Genomic DNA, 11,041 nt, shown 5'->3' on the forward strand with positions numbered 1-11,041 from the left:
AAGATCCATGCATGAAAAACCAGAAACCAGAAGTCCATGACTGATTTCTTAAGTTATATTGGGTTGAGGAATTCTGATGATATATGAGTTCTCCAATGTTGACAGCTAATTCAATTTCAGCCATGTTAAAATTAGTTGGACAGTCTTATAACCTAAGTGATATTTTTGTATTTTATTTTTTTAATACATTTTTACCATAGGCAGGATAATCATGAGTTCTGTAGGTGGTAGACTATATCCTTGACTCTATCTCCTGTCACATATTCATATACTCAGTATGTATTATTTAACACCTGTCAGAGATCAACCATATTGCTGAATAAGACAGACATGATTCCCAAGTCATGGGAAACAGATATAAATACAAAACAGTAATGGTGAATAATACAGCTGTTATGTGCTTGTTATTCGAGTTGAGCCCCTCCTATAGAGTATAAAAGTATCTGCTTTCTCGGAAGAAAGAAGAGTAAGAATTCTTTTTTATTTTGAGAATTCTTTTCCAGTGCTGGTTCTGTAAGAAGACTGCTGATGTCATCATTACCACAGCCTCTTTTCTGTTCCAGGACACTCTGGCGTCCTCTCCATGTCTTTTCACAAAGATGCCCTGACAATCCCAGGGGACATGGTTCTGAAAACTATCTTGTAGTTACAGACGGTGGTTGGGGCTCTGCTCAATGCCATCCTTTTCCTATACAGCATCTCTCCAATATTTCTTGGCCACAAGAAGATATCCACATACGTGATTCTCACCCACATGGCCGTGGCCAGTCTCCTGGTTCTTCTCGCTCTTGGCATTCTCCACACAATGGCAACTTTTGTGTCAAAGAACCCCCTGTCTAGTCTTGGATGTAAACTCTGTATTACTTACGGAGAGTGACTCTCAGCACTGCCCTGTGTTCCACCTGCGTCCTGAGAACCTATCAGTCCTTCACTCTCACCCCGAGGAGAGCAGAGTGGATGATGCTCAGAGGAAGGGCCCCCAAGGTCACTGGTTCTTCCTGCTGCACCTGCTGGATGTTCAGTCTCTGAATGTGCATCACTGTCCCTCTGAAAACCACTGCTCCACAGAACACACACAACCGTAGTGATAACCAAGGAATGCGGTTTTGCTCATCCTCAGGTCCTGCCAATGGCCCTGTCTCCTTGTGGTTCATCTCTGATGCCGTGTTTCTTGGCCTCACAGAACACACACAACCGTAGTGATGACCAAGGAATGCGGTTTTGCTCATCCTCAGGTCCTGCCGATGGCCCTGTCTACTTGTGGTTCATCTCTGATGCCGTGTTTCTTGGCCTCACAGAACACACACAACCGTAGTGATGACCAAGGAATGCGGTTTTGCTCATCCTCAGGTCCTGCCGATGGCCCTGTCTCCTTGTGGTTCATCTCTGATGGCGTGTTTCTTGGCCTCATGGTCCAGTCCAGTGGCTCCATGGTGCTTCTGCACAGACACCGCCAGAGGGTGCAGTATGTTCACACCCCCACTGGGCACCACAGATGCCCCCCAGAGACCAGAGCCACCCACACCATCCTGATGCTGGTGGTCACCTTTGTCATCGTTTACATACTGAATTCCATTTTTTCTTTTTATATCGCTTCCTTCTCAAATATTCATCTATGTTTGATACAGACCGCTCATATTTTGGTTTCATGTTTCCCCACTTTTAGCCCCTTTCTGCTTATCCTTAGGGATCCTAGATTTCCTAGATTCTGCTCTCATGTTGTCAGAAGTCATGGCTGAAGTGCAAATGTGTAGAAGATAGCTTCACTAATAGCTGAGATCACTCTAGTCTGTGACTCTTTACTCAGTGCCATTTTTATTGATATAATTAACATAAAATGTTATAGTAGTTTTAGTCGTACAATATAATGATTCTATACCTGTATATGTTGCAAAATATTACCTCAGTAAGAACAAATTGCCGTTTTCATACAGAGACACAAAAATTATTTTCCCTGTAATGAGGACTTTTAAGATTTACTCTCAGCAAATTTAAAACCATGCAATACAGTTTATTATCTATAGTCACTATATTGTATATTATATCCCTGTGACTTATTTTACAACTGAACATTTGTACTTTTTGATGTTTATAATAAGTACCAAATTTTTACATAAAGTCCAACGAACATGGAAGATCAGTGTACTAAGTTGCTGCGCTGGTATATTTGATAGTCCACCCATCAAATTATATCAGCTTGAAAAGGATACTTCAGATTTTTGAGGAAACTGATTTCTCCCTCAATCCATCCAACTGTCTGGAATAAATCTCCTTTATAAAGAAATATTTAAAGTATTTCCACAAATTTTATCTCAGTGTTACTGTGAATAATACCTGAAATACACTGGCACATAATCCAGTATTGGTCCAGATAAATTTTATTCCAGAATGGACAGAGATTTTATTTCAGTGAAGAAGATTGTTTAAAAACTGGGAAAAGGAGACGGTGTTGTTCTGTATTACCTTGAATCTTTGTTTAACTCATGTTTCTCCAGTCAGCTATAGTCTTACACAGAAAATCAGTGTTCTTCAATGGATCGCTTCACCTTGAAAGCTGCATGTTCTTTACATGGTTGAGTCTCAGTAATCTGGTTGATTGGATGGATGAAGTCATATGAAAGAAGGAGTAAAAACTGCCGTCTTTTATATTTGTCACTTAAATGTGTAGTTTTCATCTAGTCTCAGTCGTCTTCTGTTCTCTTAGGTTTTTACTCTCTTTGTTTTTCCTTCCCCCCTTGTTTTGTGACAGACTGTTGTTTTTAATATACGATTAAAATTGTTTAAATTTTTTATTTTTTACTAGTTCAGCATTTTCTTTATTTTTAAAAAAATTTATTTATATCAATTGGAGGCTAATTACTTCACAATATTGTACTGGCTTTGCCAATATTGTACTGGCGGATCGACATGAATCTGCACGGGTGTGCACATGTTCCCCATCTTGAACCCCCCTCCCACCTCCCTCCCCATACCATCCCCCTGGGTCATCCCAGTGCACCAGCCCCGAGCTTTAAAATTAGAGGATAACTACTTAACAATATTATGATTTTTTTGCCATACATACACATGAATCGGCCATAGGTATACGTATGTCCCCTCCTCTTGAACCCCCCGACTCCTGCCTCCCCATCCCACCCCTCTAGGTTGTCACAGATCACCAGCTTGGGGTTCCTTGCGTCTTACATCAAACTCCCACCAGCTATCTGTTTTGCATACGGTAATGCACATGTTTCACTGCTACTCTCTCAACTCATCCCACCCTCTCCTTCCCCCACTGTGTCCCTAAGTCTCTGCTCCGTGTCTGTGCCTCCATTGCTGCCCTGCAAATAGGTTCATCAGTACTATCTTTCTAGATTCCACGGTGATGGTGGTTTTGTCACTAACTCATGTCCAACTCTTGTGACCCAATGTACAGAGGAGCCTGACAGGCTACAGTCCATGGGATTCTTGAGGCAAGAATACTGGAGTGGGTTGCCATTTCCTTCTCCAATATTCCATACATATGCATTAATATGTGATATTTGTCTTTCTCTTTCTGACTTACTTCACTCTGTAAGGTTCATCCACCTCATTATAACTGACTCAAATGCATTCCTTTTTATAGCTTAGTAATATTCCACTGTGTATATGTACCATAACTACCTTATCCACTCATCTGTTGATGGACATCTAGGTTGCTTCCATGTCCTAGAACTGGTCTTTAGTTGCTTTACAATGTCATGTTGGTTTCTGCTCCACAGAAGTGAATCAGCTATACATATATCTCCTCTCTTTTAGATTTCCTTCCCATTTAGGTCACCACAGAGCACTGATAGAGTTTCCTGTACTATACAGTAGGTTTTCATTAGTTATCTAATTTAACATTGTATATACGTCAACCCCAGTCTCCCAGTTCATCCCACCCCGCTTTCCCCTCTTTGGTGTCCATATGTTTGTTCTCTATATCTGTTCTAATTTTAGTAGTGTATTTAAAATAAATAACCAATAGGACCTACTGTATAGCACAGGGAACTCTGCTCAATATTCTGTAATAACCTAAATGGGAAAAGAATTTGAAAAAGAATAGAAAAATAATAAAAATGAATTCATATTGAGTTATCGAATGAGAGGAAACAAAACGATATTTAGGGCTTCACCAGAGGCTCAGCGGTAAAGAATTCGCCTGCAAGACAAAAGACTCAGGTTGATCCCTGGGTCGGGAAGATCCCCTGGGAGAGGATGGCAACCCACTCCAGTGTTCTTGCCTGGAAAATTCCATGGACAGAGGAGCCTAGGAGGCTACAGTCCATGGGGTTGCCAAGAGTCGGACATGACTGTCGTGACTGAGCACACATGCATGCAAACCTTATTTATCCTTCTGAAACCTCCTGTTTTACTTAACAGTATATCAAGGATATCTTTTCACTTTAATACATAAGTCTTTTTCACCTTTCTAAGGCAAAAAATTTATTTGATAGTGTTAAGGTGTAAGTACTTTCCGTTGGTTGTGGTAGCCATTGTATATGGGTTCCCAAAGTATCATAGTCTGATCTGACTGCTTTCAACCTTTCAAAGAACATGTAAAAACTTTTAAATAGTATAATTCTACAGGTCTTGTAATGCTTTTTGCTATTTTTTTATGTTTTCATCAAAGAATACAGATTCTTCGGAATCTGTATTGGAAGTCAGTTTTGAGAAACCAGGGTGCACTACTAGCTTTGCACACTGCCGAGACTGTCATTGCTCTGGGGCCTCTCAGCACAAACAGCTCATAATTCAGTTTCATGAACGCACTCACACATGCAGATATACCTAGCTACACTCAACACATACACATTTTTTTATCCAAGCATAGTTGATTTACAGTATTGTGTTAGCTACTGTGTTTAGAGTGGATAACCAATGGGAACCTATTGTATGGCACATGGAACTCTGCTCAATGTCACATGGCAGCCTGGATGGGAGGGGAGTTGGGGGAGAATGGATTCATGTATATGTATGGCTGAATCCCTTCACTGTTCCTGAAACTATCACAACACTGTTAATCAGATTTACCCCAATACAAAATGTGTTGGTGTTGAGAAAAATAAAAAGATGCAATATTGTTTTAGCTTCAGCTGTACAAAAAAAATAATTCAGTTATATTTAGAATGGCAAAGTCAGGATTTAAACATACATACATATAATAGTAATGAGTAAACGTAGAAGGAATGATGTAGGTAGAACGTGATTGGAAACCACCATAGGAAAAAAAAATATAGTTGTTTCCTAGCTTTTAAAACTTGTCTGGTATTTTCTTGTAACTGGATTCAACAGATCACTCTACTTCGGCCCCTAAGCCAGTTTTGGTGGAGTTCATTTCCGTCCTGACGTCATGCCATCCAAAGGCTGCGCCAGTTTCTGCACTTTCCCGTCTCTAGAGAACATGCTGTGTTGGGCCAGCTAAGGACTGGTGCTGGTTCTGCAGCATCCTCATGTGGCCGTGACAGACGGGTCTCTCTTGGTTCCACACACCATTTTACTGGAACCAGAAGCACTGAAGTTCCTCTTCGTTCTTGTACTAGCACTCCTGCAAAGCACACAGCAGAAGTGGTGTGTGAGAGTGTGTGAAAGAGAGGGTGTGCATACTGGGAAGCACAGTAGAGAGTCCGTGACTGAGACCACGAGTAAGATTGTGAGGGTGAGTGTGTGAGCGAGAGGGCGTGTGTGTCTCTCCCTGAAGGAGAGAAAATAGGAGACAGAGGAGAAACAGTTCTGAGAAGCTTGTGTGGGTGCATGCATAATCGTGTCCAACTCTTTGCGACCCCACGACTGTAGCCCACCAGGCTCCTCTGCCCATGGGATTCTCCAGGCAAGAATACTGGAGCGGGTTGCCATTTTCTCCTTCAGGAGATCTTCCCGACCCAGGGATTAAACCTGCATCTTTGGCATCTTCTGCGTCGACGGGTGTATTCTTTACCACTAGCACCACCTGGGAAACCCTTTAAGAAACTTAGTTCCTGTATTTCATAATCTCTTGTGACCCGGGAAGAGCAGCTGCAAGTGTGTGGATCCCAGGCTCTTCCATTGTCTCCAGCCTCCTCCCGCCCCACCAGCAACACCAGCCCTGATTCTCCGTCCTGGAGCTCTGGCACCATCTGCTGGGCCAGGTGCCCTACACTGCAAGGGAAGACACCTTCCGCTTCTCCCAGTCCCTGGGCTGGCCACGTGGACCTTCCGCTTCTCCCAGTCCCTGGGCTCGCCACGTGGAGCTGCCTACATCTAAGTTCAAGCAGAGTAAGATTAAAATTCTGCTCCTCATTTGCCCTAGACTCATTCCAGGTGCTCCATAGTGACATATTTCTGTACAACACAACATTTCCATCACCTCACAAAGTTCTTCTCCACCCAACACCAGATACAGTTAACTCTGTGTAACAGAAAAGAGGGTGCCCAACTATGCATCCATCCTACACTCTCTCTCTCACACACACATGCACACACATACACGTGGGAACACGAGAGACCTGAAACTCTTCTGCATCAGCAGCAGGACTGGAATCCCCTTGTTTGGGATCATCTTTCCCACTTCAGCCCCTGAAGACAAAGATGCTCAGGGCAGAGCGACACAGACAAGTGCACACCCCTCCTCTCCATGTCAATCTGCTCCACGCTGCCAGCTTCATACTGTGAATACCCAGGTCCCCAGAAGATGTTTGCTATTCAAACAGTGAGATTAAGACAGAGAATGGAGTAGGTACAGCTCGGATGTAGGAATCAGAGCAGGGACCCAACCACATACTCTACGGTGCCTTTTTTAACATTCTGTCTTATGCACACTCTCAAATAATTATCATTTTTCTCTATAATGTTTGGAGTTAATGATGGTTGATTCAACTTACCTTTTCTGCTGGAGTGAGAAGATTTGAAGCTGTCGAATGGAACATTCTAGAAGGCAGCACATAAGTGATTCAGCCACAGTTGTATCATGAGCTTCTCCTCTCATTCCCCTTTGAGTGTATGGTGGTAACTGTTGCAGGGTTTCCCCCCCATAAATGCCTCAGAGTTGTATCTCTTAACACTAACACCAAACTGTCCCTAGCCAGGGTATAATTATCACTTAAATTCTCCAATGGAGGGACGTCCCTGGTGGTCCTGTGGATAAGACTCTGAGCTTGCAATGCAGAGGGCGTGGGTTCGATCCCTGGTCACGGAACTAAGATCCCACATGCCGCATGGCACAGCCAAAAAGTAAAAATTCTCCAGTGGAAAGAACTGCTGGATCTGCTCAAGGTAGATGATGCTTAAAAGTAAACAAGGAGCTTGAGGTATGGGTGGGTGAGTGGGTGATTACCCTGTTGTCTACAGTTTGTATGCTTGAAAATACCCATTAAGGGAAGGGATATGTGTATCCTTGTGGCTGACTCATTTTGCTGTTCAATAGAAACTAACACAACATTGTAAAGCAACTATACTCCAGTAAAAATTAAGTTTAAAATAAATAAAAATTGTATTTAAAGGAGAATTTTTTAACAGTACTCTTGGAAATTCTAATAATATTCAAACAGGAAAAAAAGATAACATGGCTGAAACAAAGAATTAGCCCTAGCATGAGAACAAAAGCATGAAAACATACTCAATATGAAACGAAGGACAGCAGGAAGAACAGTTTCTCAGTGAAAAGCCTGAGGAGTGTGGGATTGTCCCAGGGGCTGGGGCACCATGAACTCTCAGATGGGGTGGGTTGTGGGCACTGGAATTCTCACAAAGTACAACAAACTAGTTCTTGGGAGCAAACTTTTACTCAAAGACTCAGATAGTAAATATTTTTAGGTTCACAGGCCACATGGTCTCTGTCACAACTGCTTAATGCTACATTTGTAGGTGGAAGCCACCTTAGACAGTATGCAGACAGAGGTGGCTGCTTTCCAATGGATGCGTGCTTAGTCCCTTCTTCAGTCGTGTCCAACTCTTGGCGACCCTATAGACTCTAGCCCACCAGGCTCCTCTGTGCATGGGATTCTCCAGGCAAGAATACTAGAGTAGGCTGCCATGCCCTCCTCCAGGGGATCTTCCCAACCCAGGAATGGAACCCCCGCCTCTCATGTCTCCTGCATTGGCAGGTGGGTTCTTTACCACTAGCGCCACCTGTGAAGCCCCTCTGCATTCCAGTAAAACACAACAAAACTTTCCAATAAAATTCACCGTTTACCTGTGCCATCAGGTTGACATTATGGATACAAAGGATTCTGAGGTTGAAAAGATGGCCTAAAATGGGGGATTTTACAGACGACAAAGACCTAGGAATATAATTAGAAAGAAGCATGGAATTTAAGGTCCTTGAAAACAGACTCCATTGGTGACACGGTATTTTGGAGACATGAAAAAGCACTGAGGAACCAGCCCAGTTGGAAATAATGAAATCCCTGATGCACCTTCAATGGTCCCTTTAACGCCTGATTTAACTTTGACTCTGAACTAAAATTTCCATGGGAAATACAGAAAACTTTTTTCTGACAGCTATTTGGATATCATTTGTTGTTGTTCAGTCGCTCAGTTGTGTCTGACTCTTTGCAACCCCATGGGTTATAGCAGGCCAGGCTCCTCTGTCCTCCACTATCTGCTGGAGTTTCCTCAAACTCATGTCTATTGAGTCGGTGATGCCATCCAACCATCTCATCCTCTGTCATCCCCTTCTCCTCCCGCCTTCAGTCTGTCCCAGCATCAGGGTCTTTTCCAATGAATCAGCTCTTCCCCTCAGGTGGCCAAAGTATTGGAGTTTCAGCTTCAGCATCAGTCCTTCCCATGGATATTCAGGGTGAATTTCCTTCAGGACCCACTGAATTGGCAATATTTGTTTCCTATTAGATTAAAAATAGCACTTTGAAGATACAATTATCTTTTTTGTGTGTGTTAAATCTCTGTATGACTGGAGGATAAAGAAACCTAAGGCCAGAATTAAATCACAACCTGATTGGATTAGCAAAGAATGGGCGTGAGATGGGAGAAGCCATCTCTTACAAAAAGCCCCTGGAGGTGGCTCACTGCAGAACTGAGCTGTGAGAGGGGGCAAGCAGCTGGACCTGGCTGAGTAGAGGTAAGTCTGTCTTAGGAGCCTTCATTCTTGTATTTCTGTTCTACAGAAGGCAGGGATTTGGAAAGGTATTCAAATTGGAGAGTTACCTGAGGCACGGTGTGTGCACTTGGAGACACAAGGACCTCCAGGAGAACAGGCAGAACTTAGATGTTCAGTATCCAGGCTGGAGAAGTAATAAAGTCTTCACTGTTGTTCAGTCACTCAGTCGTGTCCAGCTCTTTGTGACCCCATGCCAGCCTTCCCTGTCCTTCACCATTTCCCGGAGTTTACTCAAACTCATGTCCATTGAGTCGGTGATGCCATCCAACCATCTCATCCTCTGTCAACCTCTTCTCCCGCCTTCAATCTTTCCAGCATCAGGGTCTCTACCCACGAGTTGGCTCTTGGCATCAGGTGGCCGAAGTACTGGAGCTTCAGCATCAGTCCTTCCAGTGAATATTCAGGGTTGATTTCCTTTAGGGTTGACTGGTTTGATCTTCATTATCCTGAGTCTAATCAGAGCTTGGTAGACTCTGTGAGATGAACTTTCAGCCACAGACTGGTTCCACCTCTCAAGTTCCTCTGTGAGTTTTTGCCACATGCAGTTTGGACAGGTGGAGAGTCCAGGGTGACCCACATGTGTGATTCTAAGTTCATTTTCCAGTACACACATAAACAAAGGAGAAGCAGATAGATCTAAAGTGTTAAAAGGCAAAGTGTCATCATTGCAACATCATTTTTTTAATCTTTTTGGGTTTTTTATGTTAAAAGACAAATTACTCTTTATTGCATTGACACTAGCATCCCTATTAGTCTTATTTTTTTATTGAAGACTAGCTGATTTTCAATATGTTACTTTGAGGTACAGCACAATGATTCAGTATTTTTGCAAAGTATTCTCTAAGTTATTACAAGGTAATGGGTGTACATCCCTGATGCTATACAGTATGGTCCTTGTTTATCAATTTTACATATAGTAATTTCTGTCTGTTAATCTATAGTACTGCCCTCCACACAACCTCCCCTCTGGTTACCACGCATTTTTTTTTCTATATATGTAAATGTGTTTCTGTTTTTCATATGTGTCCATTTGTATTGTGTTCTACTCTCCACATAAAAGTGATATCATGTAGTGTTTGTCTCTGTCTGACTGACTTCACTGTGCATAATATCCTCCACGCAGCCAAAAAAAAATAAATAAAATTGTAGAGATTTATATTCTCTATCAGGCTTCCTTGGTGGCTCAAAAGTAAAGAACCCACCTGCCAGTGCAGGAGACTTGGGTTGGATCACCCTGTTGGGAAGATCCCCTGGAAAAGGAAATGGCAACCCACTCCAATACTGTTAACCTGGAGAATCCCATGGACAGAGGAGCCTGGCGGGCTACAATCCATGGGGTCGCAAAAGAAGCAGACATGACTGAAGTCATATTCTCTATAAGACAAAAATTCTGGGGAAAAAAGTGCCCCAGGGACTAGTATCCATTCAGCTCATGGAAATTCCCGTCTCATGCATGTTTCCCCAGAGAGGACCCAGGGCTGAACACTTCTTTAAAGCGAGTAAATGTGTGGTCTGCCTGACGTACCTGGACAACCCCAGATACTTAAAATGCGGCTTTGGCTGCTGCTTCCGCTCCCTGGGTTCGCTGCAGAAGGCGCCCGGCGCGGAGGGCTTGCTGTGCCCCAACTGTTTGGTGGTCTCCCAGAAGACTGACCTCAGGCACGCGCTGCAGCTCGGAGCACTAGTGTGCAAAGGCAAGGCCTCGAGCCCCAGCTGAGAGCCGTTCCCCAGAGGAACCCAAGGATCCGCAAGTTCTGAGCTACCGCGTCTGTGTACCGCGCCCCAGCCAACAATCACCCGGGGCAAAGCGCCTTTTCAACAGCACTCAGCTAGCTAAGGCCTCGCTGAGGGCCTCGCTGAATTCTGCCGCCTGAAATGTTGATTCTTTCCAAACAGCAAGTGTTCTCCTCCATTAGGTGTAGGTAAGAGCTATCTGTAGATTTTTAT

At 43.4% G+C, this 11,041-nt stretch overlaps 1 pseudogene; it reads left to right on the forward strand.

The window, feature by feature from the left end:
- Nucleotides 1–211: 211 nt before the first annotated feature.
- On the forward strand, nt 212–10,811 carry LOC133229480 (vomeronasal type-1 receptor 4-like; annotated as a pseudogene).
- The last annotated feature ends 230 nt before the right edge of the window (nt 10,812–11,041 follow it).

The sequence above is a fragment of the Bos javanicus genome, chromosome 18, assembly GCF_032452875.1.
Source record: "Bos javanicus breed banteng chromosome 18, ARS-OSU_banteng_1.0, whole genome shotgun sequence".
Lineage (NCBI taxonomy): Eukaryota > Metazoa > Chordata > Mammalia > Artiodactyla > Bovidae > Bos > Bos javanicus.